Source organism: Corvus brachyrhynchos, unplaced genomic scaffold, assembly GCF_000691975.1.
Source record: "Corvus brachyrhynchos isolate BGI_N302 unplaced genomic scaffold, ASM69197v1 scaffold297, whole genome shotgun sequence".
Classification (NCBI taxonomy): Eukaryota; Metazoa; Chordata; class Aves; order Passeriformes; family Corvidae; genus Corvus; species Corvus brachyrhynchos.
In genome coordinates this window covers 413,720-428,305 of record NW_008239118.1, presented here as the reverse complement: position 1 = coordinate 428,305, position 14,586 = coordinate 413,720, and the positions used below count along the sequence as shown (strand labels likewise).

Genomic DNA, 14,586 nt, shown 5'->3' with positions numbered 1-14,586 from the left:
GCTGCCCCGGGTTCTCTCCCGGGACTCATCCGTGGATGTGTCCCGGGATGTGTCCAGGGATGTGTCCCGGGATGTGTCCCCGTGCGGGCAGCGGGCCCTGCCCCGGGATGTGTCCCGGGATGTGTCCAGGGATGTGTCCCGGGATATGTCCCCGTGCGGGCGGCGGGGCCTGTTCCGGTGTCCCGGTGCAGGCCCGGGATGAGCAGGAGCAAAGTCCCCGCTGCCCGCGGCTCTCTGGAGCAGTGGGAGATGGTCGCTCACTGTGGCATTTTTTCTCTCGCCGCCGCGGATTTTAGGGAAGCAAAACACAGTGGGCACTTGGAGCGAGGGCACTTCTGGGCAAAATCAAGTCCCGCTTTAGCTCTAAATGAGCTTTTGATTTGTTTTCCGCCCCTGAGCTGGCTCTGCCCCGGGCCGTGCTCCTCCCTGTGCTAATCACCCATTTATGATCTCTCGGTATCTCCTGGCAGTGCGGTGGTGCTTAAGTGGAGGCTAATGAGGAAGTTCGATGGCAGCGGTGCCCAGACACGTTTATGCTCTATTACATTTACTTGTAAGTGTACAGTGTGTTACCAAAGGCACGTGGGGCCACTGGCACGGGACAGATCTGTCACCACAGCCCAACACAAGGCTGTTCTGTGCACTTCGGACAAGTGCCACTGGCTCTGTCTTCAGCAGCCCACCTCCGTGTGCTCAGGTGCTTTATACCTGTTTCTGTTTCACGGAGCTGAGCAGAACGGGAAAAAGGAGATCCCTTTCTCTGGAGAGATTCCACAGTAGTCTGTAGGCCAGAAAGCGTTTTTTCCAGCCTTTCCAAAGCCCTATCTGGGGCAGGAAGGATGTGACCTCTGCCCAGACAGCAGTGCCCCGGAGCTGAGCATGAACTGGTAAAGTCCAGCCTGGGGAGACATCAGCCTTTGTACTCCCACGGATCCCTCCTGGCCATAAACTACACGTGGTGCAGGCAGTCCCGGGCACGGCCGGGCCGGGCCTTCCCCAGCACCAGGGGCAAAATGCTCCTGTTTGCCTGGCCAAGGCGAGCCCTGGGATGGCCGGGTGCACAGGAGCACCTGGCACCAGGCTCATTGCACAGGTCTTACGCCAAGAGAGATTCAGTTTTATTCTTTGTTCCAAGCTCAGCAGATCATTCCCAACTCTGGATGTAGCTTTCCCCCCTGCTTTTCACTGACCTACTTCGTTGCCTTAACAGAAGCATCTCCTCCACCTCCCATCCCCGGGATACCACGGAAACACAGGATTTCAGTAGTCCTTTCATTCAGTTCCATAAACACATCTCAGTTCTTTGCCTCCCTTGTCTTTCTGTGCTGACACCAAGAGTTGGAAACCATCAGGAACCTGGCATGTTTCTATTCAAGAATGTTTCTATTTCTGAAGAGCAGTATGAAAAAGAAACAGTTGGGTGTAATTCAACAGCTGTAAGTGGACTGTAATCCCAGCACTGTAAAGGTGGTGGTACATGGAAATCTCAGAATCCAGATCTTTTCTGCAGCACATGTTCACATCCCTCTGGAATCACATCCATGGCTTTTTCCTTCCACCTCACAGCACCTGGGCTGCTGGTGGTGTACAGTCAGCCAGCATTCCCACCAACAGGTGCTCCCCAGGGAAAAATACACCTGTACAGGAGCAAAATGAAAGGATCTCTGAGGCCAGAGCATGACAATTAGTGCCACTAACAACTCAATTGGATTGCAAAGCTTTAGTATCAAATCCAGGCTGAAGATTACTTGTTTGTTTGCCTGTGCATGTTACATGCATAATTCCTCTTTGGAATTGTGTTTACAATAATAGATGGCCCTGGAGAGATGTAATTCATGTGATAATGCTGACATCAGAAATCTCCAGGTGCAGCTCGGATGATTTATAACTGGCCTCTTTATAGAACCAAGCCCCATGAATTATTTACAATTTTCTGAGAAAAATAGATTTAGTATGTCTTATGGCTGGCAATTCTCCATGAGAGCAGACGCTCCCTCCACCTGTGCAGGACGGGAAGCAGTGGGGAGTGGGAGCAGCCCCTGCGAGTGGTGCATTGAGGAGGAGCAGCTGCCCCGCACGCAGCATGGGGCTGGATGGCACCTGGGCATGGGGGCATAAGGACAACATGAAGTAATGGCTTGCTGGGCCAGATCTCCAGTGACTGCTTCACCACTTCCCTAGAAATTCCAGGCATCCCTGATACAAAAATGTTACCTGGCCATTGTGGTGTGTTTCACAAGGAATCTTCAGAAACTGCCAATAAAACACCTGCTGAAACACTGAAAGCACAGCTATCCCCAGTCCTTGCAGCCTTTCTACACTGCCAAAGCTCAGCCATTTCCAGTATTTGTGGCTGTTCTTTGTTTCCCTGCTGGACTTAACTATACCAGCTGTTACCCAAATATTGGGAGATGCTACTTAGAAGGTCGCTGTAACATGCCAATAGAGAGACTTTACACTGTAAACCCCTCGTACTTTTAATAATCTACTGACAGCAGACACAAAGAAAATCCAAATAAACCATGATCTTCCCAAATACAGATGGTTTGGATTTTATAGAATTGGCTTGAACAGATTAATAGAGCCCTGACCTAAGCAGAAAATGCTCTTTAGGAAATGAGCTGGATGCCTCCAGCTCACCAAACAGCATTATGAGAGCAAACTGCTGCCAGAGGCTGCTCAGAATGACTTGCTTTTTGCTGTTCAGTTTATTATTTATTTATTCTCAACAGCTCTGGTGAAATACAAAATGAGAGTGCAGAGGTCCCCAGCCACTCAGGAGGTGAAAATCACCCAGACAAGGCTCCCTTTGGTTTGATGTGGCACCAGCTGCACATGGAGTTTTGTAATTCCTGTCTTTTAAATGATTATTGTACTTCAGTGACTGCCAAGGGGTATTTAAAATGTTCTATTCACGCTGTATTACTCATTCCAGTGAACTTAACAAATCATAAAAGTAGTAGTGGCAAGGTACAGGTTTTATCTGATTGGCTCTTCCATCGTGATTTAAAACAGGATTTCATGATTTCTGCAGAGGAAGAAATAAAATCTGCATCACACCGAGCCAAAAGGAGGCTGTGTACAGACACACCTCAGCATCGTTCAATATTTAATGGTGTTACTTAACAATCTTTTGCTGAAAAAAGGCTTTTCTCACTGCAAAGCTTCTCACTGGTGATGATTTTTCTCCTTCCTTCTGGAAAAAATTTCATAAGACATGTTAATATTTTATCAGGTTGCTGTTGGACTAACATAATTACCTCTGTGTTCTCAGTATATACCTTCCTTAAAGCATTATTGAAATGGCTGGGGGCTGAGCATGGTTCAGAACACAGAAAATGAGTAAAAGAATAACTATTTAAAAACATGTCAGTATTTTATAATGCATTATTGAGAACGTCATAGAAAACTCATTAAAGCTATAAGCCAAGCCAAGTTGAATTGAGCTCCCACAAAACATAAATTGTTAATTGTTGCTCAGTTCCCAGTGACAGTATAACACTGCAGGCATGAGGAAGAAAAAAAAAGACTAACCCTGGAGAAGTCCAGAGAAGTCCTGTGTCTCTGTCAGTAAACGGTAGTTTACAGGAAAGGAAAAACCCAACATTTTGGGGCTATTTAAAGGGTAATAATAGAATTGTAGGTGTGGTGCCACAGCCTTTGGAAAGGGGCTGCTAATTGTTCTAAAAGGCCTTTGATATAGTCAGTGGCCCATTTTCCACACAATTCCTTCCAGCTCACCATCTCCCACAGCATGGGAGTGTTCTGGATCGTGTGGGAGTGGGGGGGCCAGGTCCCCAGGCAGCAGTGCCACTGGCAGAGGCCCCTGGGCAGTGCTGTCACAGGGCAGGAGCTTTCCTTCCAGGTCAGTACTTAACCTGAGGATGTTTTACCTTGCTTAGCCCATGAGCAATCCAAATACCATGAGATTTGTTCTGCAGACTGTTTCTTTCACTTGCATTTCACATTCTGTCTGTATTAATACACCTGGGGTTTGTTGGGATGTGTGTGGTACTGAGAATCACAGGAAGACATCCCTGAGGAAGACAGCAAAAGAGGAAAATAAAATGAAACCTGAAGCATTTATGAAGTAAAGTTGCTCAGATTTGTACTGTGTCAGGGTCACTCAGCAGTGTGTGAGTCCCACCTGCGTGTGGCACTCACCCGTCTGGGCAGGTGGCAGGGAGGGAGAGCATCCAACAGGCCTGGAGTTGAGAGCTGGGGATAGAGTGAGACACAGGAGCTTTCCACAGCTTCCGTGGGAATACGGGTGTTCAGGTGAGTCACACGGGCCTGAGTCAAGCCCAGAGCCTCTAATCTCTGGGGCATCTCCCTAGCAATGCTGTCCCTCCTGTTCCACCACACCACGGGCCACTGCAGGGACAGGAGCTCTCCCTAATGCTCCCTGAGCTGCTCACCCCTTGAGGGAAGAAAAACCCCAGACCCAAAAGACTGGTGTAATTAACATTCAGACTCATCTTGCTTGGTCTCTTGTCTCTGGAACTGGCCGGAGTGGAAAATTACCTCCTTCTGTTAGCCTCTCTATAATTCTATGTAATTTGATTTCTCCTGGTTCTTATATTATGGTGCATAGGGAATAAGTATCAGGTGTCCATCTTCTCCAGAGATTTGTGCTCTTACAGGCCCATACCCCCTCCTTCAGTCCCTTTCCTGCTGCAAACCTATAGCACAGCCAGTCCCTCTAAGCTCCCCAGCTTTCCTTAACCTGTGGGACCTTTCAAACAATCCATTTCAGTTCTAAGCAGTGCCTTTGCAATCCTCATCCTCTTTACCTCCCCTCCCAGCCCGTTACAGGGTGGCTCTTTGGGAGTAAGAGCCCTGACAAACACAACCCTGAGACAACAGACCTGCACCTTCCTGTAAAGCACTTTCTGGCTGCAGATTTGGTACTTGCAGCATTGGGCTACCCCACCAAATACAGCTTTTCTTAGTTCATGTCTTGCTAAAGCTGGTGTGCCACCCCAAGAGCTGTCAGCACACCACCCCAACACGTGGCCATGGTGGGATACTCCATATGAGCTTGAAATGTTTTTACTGAGGGCACAATTCCTTGTCCAGGATCCTTCAAGGGTATTTTTGGCTGGCATAGCCCCAGTGAAAATCCTGCACCAATGCTTTCTGGAAGGAAGGGGGAAGGAAGGGAGAGGTCAGCTCAAGCTCTGGAGCCCTGCCCCTGGGAAGAGGAGCAAAGGAATTTGGGTCTCATGGAAGTTTCCGGATTGTTGCCTGCATTGCTCATTCTCTGCAGGATTATCAATAGGGAATTTGCACTAAAATCCCTCTCTGCTGACCTTTAAGGAGACATTGCCGTGTTCAAACTCGCAAGCTCTGGGAAGGAGCCCAGCTTTTGTAAATCCTCTATCATTCCTGCCCCAAACAGTAATCAGCACACCCACCCCACCCGTCCCATTGGAATTCCAAATCATGAATGCGTATCTCGTTTCGGGGTGGAGATTTCTCCTGCACTTTGGGTTTCGTAACCCCACTGTTTGGGTTGCAGCTGACAATCATTTCTCCTGTGTCTGCTGGGCACGGAATGACTTCTTCCATTCCAAATGCCAAGTGCAGCACAGTTGCTTTGTGGAGGTTTATCCAGGTTAGGACAAGTCCTCCTCCTCCTCCTCCTGGCAGGTTTTGGATGCATGAGGACAGATTTTCTCACACTGCTGCAAGAGGAATCATTATCCTCAGTCTATCACACTTGCTAACATCTTCCACTTTACTGTCATTACTTTTCATCTCCAACTGGGATTATGGGATTAACTGGTCAGTGTGCACGGGGACTCTGCAGAACAGCAGGGAGGAGGGATAACAGTTCCACAAAAAATCAGATTGGAGATCTGATTTTCCAACCCAAACCATTCCACGATTCCATGATTCTAAGAGCAAATCAGGAAGGAGAGGGACTTTAGAACTACTCCAATATAAAAGCCAAGTGCAGTCAGTCAGGTACTCTTAATTGAGATCCTACTGACATAACGCAGGAGATTTAGATACATTTTAGTATCTTTTGTTTTGGTCGGTTGTTTTTTTTTTTTTAATCAAAATCAATTCAACTGGCTTTTCCAATCACTGAAATTCTTGATTTGAAAAGCTTTTTGAGCCCCTTGCTCCCAGGCAGTTGGTAAATGGCTCACACCAAGTGAGGGGCTGTGCTTGAACACTGTGCTCAGGAAGGCGGTGCCTGAAGCAGCACCCAGGTGTTGGGTAATTGCAGCTGCACATTTACAAGTGCCAGTAACTGTATTGTTCACTCCTGAAGCTTTGCTCTCACTCACAGTGAGCTCCATTAGTTCTATGAAAAGTCCAGGTTGGGTCACACGAATATTTAGGGAGTCAGATATCTCAATTTGTCTGATGGGATTTCTTACAGCTCTGGTGTACTCTGATCTGATTTTTCATCCTCTGTTGTAGCACTTACAGATTCAGAAATTAGAAATGTTACAGCCACTTGCATCCACTCCCATCTACTAAGGAACACAGAATATAGTGGTACTTTTGACAGAAATTTAGAGATTGATGGGGAAAATCATGGGGGTTGAAACCAGGAAAGTTAATTTGATGATCCAACCCTCCTCGCAGTGATGTCAGTTTCTGTTAATAATTGAGACATTATTAGGGCTATCCCTACTTTTAATATCATCTTTCTAAAGGAGAACTCATTCACTTACCTCAAATCCAGACAACATCAGGATTTTGATTCTTGTGGAATTGAAGGCAGGTCAAACTCACAGTCCTACCTGATCATGTCTGAAGGAGAAACAGGAGTGATCCCCAAGACATGGCCTTTAGACCCTTTAAAGTGTGACAAACATACAGTTAATAACAGACAAACTACTTCAGTGAGGTTTGGCAAGAAATCTCAGCCCCCCCATCTTTGTTCCTGTCCAAAAGGGAGACTTTGGATCTCCCTCTCTCAAAAGCAGCAATGAGCTTTACCATTTCTGTGCCTTTGTTTCAGTTGTGTGAAGTCAGACAATACTGACAGGTGTTCCTGAAAGGAGGTGTAAGAAGCTTTCAACCATTTCTGCACAGGGCTATAAAGATTTGGGAGAAAAGTGACTTTTTGTGGTTTCCTTCAGGAGATGTCCCCATATCAAATCTTTTAGGAAATACCTGTTCTTGAATAAAACATGCTCATTAGAAGAAGGATAATATTAACCTGGAGACCCTGGAAGATCCTCGGGCACAGAAAGCAACAGCATCCCTCTGAAAGGGGTGAAAGATTCGGCTCCAACCCCACGAAGTGCTTGCCAGGATGTGGCACCAATCCCACCAGCTCACACTGAGGCATTTGGATAGTCCTGTTCAATGAGCTGTTTGGTTCCATTTGGGTATGTACTGTTTTTAAAAATTTCTGTGCATTCAACCAAAGCAAACTGTCATGGCACAAGTTATTGACTGAACTTCCTGAGGTGCCTTAACCTAAAGGAATACTGCAGCAGTGGATACTGCAGCAATAAAATTGCAGAATGTTAATGAGTAAGTGTTTCACTAGGATTTCTGTGAGTGTGACTTGAATCAGTTGTCTGTGCTTAGTGGAGTTATCTTTATAAACAGTTCACTTGCAGGCTGAGGGGACTGTAGGGCATACCGTGAGAGCAACCATGTGCGAAACAGCCAGAATATTTTCTCTCTATTCTCTTATGCTGTTTGTCTAACTTCAACTCAAGCTGCCCAACATTTCTCCAGAGCCTGGGCATGGTTTGGGAAATGCAGGGTCTCTCTTCAAAATACAGATTCAGAACAGTCTAATAATTAACAGTACAAGAGAGTTCTGGTGTAGGATAAGGAATGCCAATTAAGAATATCCATATTCCAAAATACTCCTGGAAGTACTCAGTGTCGGTCTGTTGAGGAGCCCAGCAAGGCACTTCCCCCTTGGCTGTATGGCTCACATGGCACCCTTGGCCCAGCATCCCCCAGCTGGACAGGCTGAGCACCACAGAGGAGGGAAGAAGAAGAGGGAACAAACAAAACAGAGCAGAGGGAAACAAGAGGGATTAGTTAGAGGAGAACTGGGAGGAGAGTAGTGAGCAAAAGGGTGAGTAGGAGGAAAATCAATCTGAGGTGTGGGTGGGTAAGAGGTACATAAAGCCATGAAGATGGCACCAGATTAGAGTCGTGAGTCAAACATTGAAGCATAGAACAAGTCTACAAAGGGTATCCCAGATTGCTCTAATTCACACAAAAATGTGGGGAAAGAACCGCTCTGAGATCTGTTACACAAACCCAATATTCACCATGTGCAATAAGTAAAGCTCAAAGTTGAGTCAAGGGGATGATGCACATATGTGGGGTCAAGTGGCGGCACAGGTTCCAAACGTGCCCAAAATACAAGGAAGGAATAGAATGGGATTAAGAATTGTGCAAAAATGTAAAAACTGAGATTACTTGGAAAGGTCCCTCCCTGAAAAAGGAGGACTTTATATGGTTTATACTTACCGAGCCATCTTAGGCTCTGAAGAGGAATCAGTTCAATCCACCCAGCCTCTGAATTGCACTCATGGACATTTTTCATCGATCAACCACACAGGGAGTAGAGACACTTACCCTGGCAAACCAAAAATGGCCAGTGCCAGATGGTATGAAACCTGTGATGGTTTTTCTTGCCTTAAAACCTTATCCGCCTTACTACTTATTTCTGTAAGATTACACCTCTTTATAGCACCCTCTAACCTTCTTGGGGCCATGGATGAAATTCAATCCTGAACTGGCTGAACATCACATGGAGACTGTTCTTCTGGTGCTTCCATATTCATCTCCATCTGGTATGCTGGGAAGAAGAGCCAGAAGGATGCAGTGAGTGACACCTCCTCTTGCCAGAAGACCCTCCAGGCAGCAGCTCATGCCAATGGCAGAACATGCTCTCCAGGGAGGGGATCACATACCTCATGTACTCAAACCACCCTCAAAAGAACAAACTCCTTCTCTGACACAGAAAGATCCAGAGATAAATCTTCGTCAGCAAGGAAGATGTACAGATCTGTCAGAAACACCATCTGAGGCTACCTGAGGGTCAGCAGGTTGTGCATTCTGTTTTTTTTACCTGAGTTTCAGCAGGTTGGCTTTTCTGTGCCAGACAAACATGTTTTGCTTGTCTGTTCATAAATTCTGAACACAGTCATTTCTGCTGACACTCACAGGGATGGCAACACACGGCAGAGGGAAGCTGGGGACAGCACAGCTCCATCCATCCAAGTCAGGCTCCTTGGAGCTTCTCTGGCAAGACAAAAATTTGCAGGAATTCTGAGAGCAAGAGTAGGAAATAGTAACCAACCAAAACCTAAATGTGTTGTTTATCTGAGGGTACAGGTTGAACACTGCAGGGAACCCGATTCCCAGCCTCCCCAAACAAGAGTCAGGAACAGCTCTCCAGAGATGTGTTAAATTATTCTGAAGTAAGGCTGATAGCATGGCATCTGTGTGAGCCTGTGCAGCTACTTTTCTTGCTGAGTGGGAGGAGGATTAGTAGAGAGAGAAAAAAGACTTCAGTGAAGGTATTCTGTGTTGTCAAAAGCTGCAGCACGTGTAACTCTGTGGGTGGCTGCACATCCTTACGGAGTCCCCACGGATTGCGGCGGGGCTCTGCCTCTTTTCTCATCAGCCAGAGCTGGATGCATCCTCCTGTGGGCACACACCTATAACAGGAATATATTATGGATTTGTTTTGGTCCAAATAGCAGCACTTTTGAAGAAGTTGCACAAATTTAATGCAGATGTGCCTACATCAAGATTGCTGACATTTCTATAGACCAACACACACAAAGCATAAATCACATTTACCAGCAATCCAGTGCTTAGGCATTTCCACTGTGCTTACTTCAGGAGTTTAATCAAATGAATGCTATCACCATCTAACATCATTAATCAGCCATTTTAAGCAGTAATGGGGGCTTAAAGTAGGATGAGCGAGTGAATTTCTAGTTAGCTCACACTTCTCTGCATATTAATTTTAAGTCTTGAATAGAATCATAAAATATCCTGAGTTGGAAGGGACCCACAGGGATCAGCAGAGTCCAACTCCCAGCTAGCCAGTACAACGCCTCCCTGCCCTCATTCTGTTTCAAATCAATCTTTGCCACAGCTCTACATGAGCTCTGCCCAGTGATTAATTTTCTGGAATACTTTCCCCTTAGTTTCAGGCTTGAAGTCACATCTATAGGAAACAGCATTTTAACTTCCATAAGGCACCTTCCTTGGTACACAGAAGAGGACAAAGACCAAAAGAATTTATTTTTCCTGTGTATATGGAGCCTGCAAAAGAACCATGGAAGCTATAAACCAGGAAAAGAAGAAGGATGCTGTGACAAGTTTTATATATATATATATGTGGCCACTTTATTGTAATGCCTCTATAATATATATATACACATATATATCTATACATATACACACGCACATACATACATGTATATATATATACAGCCATGGCTGTTGGTACAGGCCCACTCATGAACATGTTACATAAAATGACATTGTGAGGTGGCTAAAAGCAGCAACTTCCCTCAAAAACAAACAAACTGACTCACTTTCACATGTCTCTGGTAAAACAGAGGGATGCTGCTACGTGATGGATAAACCCTGTGGATCCTGGGGACAGCTGCCTTCCCAGTTCCAGCAGAACTACGTGGTCCCATGGCAGGACCTGGCTGCTCACAAGTGGCTTCTTACCTGTTCCCATGTGCAGGGAACCATTGCTGGAAATCTGTGCACAGAGCTGGCTGTCCTCCTTGCAAACTACTCCTGCAATAGAGAAAAATATAACAATCCACATAACCTATTGCTCCTTTTGTGTCTCAGACCTCTGCTTCCCTGCCCAGACAGGCTGCCCATGTGGTGAGAGAGCAATTGTAGGGCAGAATAATCCATTAGGAGCATCTGGATGCATACCCTGCAGCCACAATTTGTCCTTGGTGTTCTTACTTTCTTCTCCTTAATCGTATTCCCTGCCTGCTGGAGTGTGAGCAGCATTTCAGTCACTGGAATTGCTTTACTAGGACATATCACTTGGAATTGCTTCAGAGATGATTTAATCTTTGTACAATGCTTTGAATTTGTAAGTAATATTATTGCTATGATACCTCGCTCTCTCCTGGAGGATTCCCCTGCTACTGCAAATTTTCATGGAATTATGGCTAAAATTGCCTGGCAGACTGGTTTCTCTCATCTTTTTTTTCAGGCCAGCCAGTCAGGAGAACAGCAATGTGCACTATCTGGGACAACATCCCAAAGTAAACACCCGCACAAAGGGCTCTGAGTAATGTTGTAGTAATTCCTGATCACAGAAGTGCCTTCAGGGAAACACGAGATGGATTCCCTTTTTAAACCACATAAAATAATAGCAGGGTTTTGTTGCTGCTTTAGTCAAGCCAACATACATCCCCTTCCCTCAGAAAGTAATAAAACAGCAAATTGCCCCAAATGGGCCCGGTTTTGTTCAGACAACAATGCAAGTCATAAAATCAATAATATCCCAAAACAATTGCCCAGAGCTGAACAATGGGATACACTGGGTGAAAGCTAAGCAGGAGTAATGCCCCCTTAAGGGAAGACTCATCACACATCACAGGAGACAGAATGCAGCAAGGAAGAGTGACAGCCAGAACAGCCTGAATTTTGATTTGTGGCAATAAAGACTCATAGGGAGGAAAAAAAAAAACAAACCAAAACAACCTTCTACTGTAAAAAAAACCCAGACAAAACCCCAAACAAAAAGACTACCACCACCACCACAACAACAACAAAAAAAAAACAAACAAGAAAACCAAACAAACCCAAACAAACAAAAAAAAACTCAATCAGAAAAAGAAGACTTTCTAAGTGTACTCTGATGGGAACCTTTCCATGTTCAAAAGGGTCCAGAGACCAATCTGTGAGCAAAACTCACCTTTCCACTGACATTCCAAATGGGAACCTGAGAAGGAATGAAGTGCTTGAACACCTGCACAGCTCCAGGACTAAATGGGTTCAGCTCTTCTGGGGAAAGGAAATTCAGAAAGGAAATACAATGGAAACAGGCACAGAACTCAGGTCAGTGATTTTTAGTTCCTCAGTCTTATCCTTCATTTCCAAATATCCCTGCAAGACCATGTGTATATTCTACTCCTCTGAATGTATCACTGAACTCGGCAGCATTTGTCATTTCCCAGATCCCAGTAACTCCATTCCCTCCTGCTTCCTAAACTAATCCTGAGTGACAGCGTGTAGATCTAATGCTTTGAAAGCATTATTTTAAAGCCAAATGTGCTCCGTCAGGAACCGCAGCAAACCTGGAAGCAGCAGGTCAGCCCATGCTGTTCCGCAGAGCTCACGCCGGGAATTCAGCGGTGTGGTTCCCCATCTGTCGGCAGGAGCAAGGAGTAACACAGGAGCTCCTCAGGAAAACAGATTGGGATTCAGACGGAGTCAAGGGCCCCGTTCTGTTTTCCTTAGAAACGTCAACCCCTGATTTCACAACCTGGGGAAAAGAGCTGCCCTCCACGTGGGAAACGTCCCTGCCATGCTCGGTGGAGAGGTTTTAGAGGAACATGGACTTGCATAAAATCCATGAGTATAGATTTGATGGATCACAGCCAGGAAGGGGAATGCACAGGAAACAACACTTTGAATAGCTGGAGTAGGAAAAATCTCCACACCTCCACGTCCTTGCTGTGAAATTTGCGTTAGGATTTCTGTATGTCTGTAAGCACGAGAGGGTCCCTTATCCAGGGAATAACGGGGCACGCTCCAAGTGCGGTTTAGCAGTCACTGCTCCATCGTTGCGGAATTCTCTGCTGAGCTGCACTAACCCCAGCTATGGTAATTAACGATTCACTTGGAAAGGAGCCTGATTTAAAGCTGAGCTCTCTCCAGCAAGTGCCAAACATGAGGCAGGAAAGTACCTGGGCAGAGAAAAGCTCCCTGGAGAAACCTGTACACAAACACGAGTCTCCTGCTAATCTGCTCTTAGAAGAAATTCTAAGGTTCTGGCACAAGGTGAAACCACCTCTTTTGTTGATTTAGTGAACAATATTCCATCTGAAATCACATCACTGTGTGAAGAGGTACAAAGGCACAGGTATCCCTCTGCCCTGAGGGTTATCTCTGGAGCTGTGGCTGCTATTGATTTGTTGGTTCCTTCTCTTTTAGATCTCGATGTTAGGAAATTGAAACTTCCAAAAGATCTGGGCTCAGCCTTCTTGATACTGAAATAGGGCTTTAGCCTAGGAAGACCTCTAATCTATCAATTTTGTCTGAAAGTTTTTTATTTAAATGGGGGAGGAAAAAAGGAAAAAGAGGAAGAGAAGGAGCAGTGCGACAGAAAGGATTGTATTTTTGACTAGGGCATGTTGCTATTTTGGGGCAAAGGGTCCTGAGTGAAAGATGAGACTGAGGAATAAAGGAGAGGACAGAGAAAAAAAGTCCTGAAGCAGAACTGGAAATACCTGCTGGGACTGACCAAGATCAGGGTCTGAGAGGGGCAACGGCGGATGCTCCTCCTCATGGCCCCAACGTATGGAACAGCTGCTGTTTCCCTCAGACATGGACCTGTACTACGTAAGTGTAAAACTAATATTTGGGCTGGGCCATTAATCACTGTTAAGGGGCCCTTTTATCTCCAGTAAACTCCTTCCTGACAGTGCGTCCCACAAACCAGGCTTTGCATGCAGCGGCCTTGTGAATACCGAAGTCAAAGCCAAATGTTCCACCCTGGACAGGAATTAACATCCTGCACAAAATGGGAATTGTCAAAGGCACAAGTAACCTCTGCTGCTTTGTTTACCCAAAATGTTCCTGATTTTAATTAACTTTGGTTTTATTCTGGTGTGAGGAATTTGAGGCAGCCAGTAAAACAGAAAAGTGCTGAAAGACACAGCTCTGGAACTCAGCATCACATTTTTGGTCTAGGAAAACCAAGTCTGTTTGAACAAGACTTTTCTGGCACAGGAAAATTGAGTATTGTTGCTGCTGAAAAAGAAACCAGGTGATCTCTCCAATACCTTCCAGTCCAAAACAAAGATCACTTTTAGTACAGAGCAGCAGCCCATCATCACTTTAAGAGACAGGGAGTATTTTCCTTTTTTTTATATTTAATCAGATCAGTAACCATATCTGTGTTTCACTTGCCCTTGCCCTAAATTGCATTATTTGTGAACAAATGTGCATATGGCAGAACAGCACTACTGCCATCCCTATATATGACCACTTTATCTCTTAATTATTTATCTGTTAATTAATGAGCAAAACCATCACTTAACAATATCACTCCTGAGCATCTCTCAAGTCTCCAGTCCTTCCTCAAAAGGATTTGGGAACCAGGAGTCCATTCCATTCAACAGCTTTTAAAAGGCCAAATGGTTAAAATCCTGTAGCCCTTCCAAAGCTCTCTGTAATGCTGTACAGTCCAGTGAATAAGAAGGGAGAAAGCAATCCTGACACTTAGAACAACGCCAGGAGGGAGGTCCCAGCTATCACCAGAGCTTCGCTGCATCCTTCCTCCGGGCTGGCTCTGCAGCAGGGACCTCCGGAGCACCCAGGACCCTCACCTCGGCACCTCCCGCGGGTGCCAGAACCCCCGGCCCC

At 45.7% G+C, this 14,586-nt stretch overlaps 1 long non-coding RNA gene across 1 annotated transcript in view; it reads right to left on the bottom strand.

Moving 5' to 3' along the window:
- Positions 1–2,452: 2,452 nt before the first annotated feature.
- Positions 2,453–14,586, bottom strand: part of LOC108448071 — a 44,723-nt gene continuing 32,589 nt past the window's right edge. The window contains exons 4-10 of the long non-coding RNA XR_001863854.1: positions 11,912–12,000; positions 10,696–10,767; positions 9,071–9,662; positions 8,913–9,033; positions 4,165–8,797; positions 3,894–4,037; positions 2,453–3,196 (exon numbers count right to left, since the gene is read on the bottom strand). This is a non-coding gene — a long non-coding RNA (uncharacterized LOC108448071). The remainder of the gene's footprint in view (positions 3,197–3,893; positions 4,038–4,164; positions 8,798–8,912; positions 9,034–9,070; positions 9,663–10,695; positions 10,768–11,911; positions 12,001–14,586) is intronic.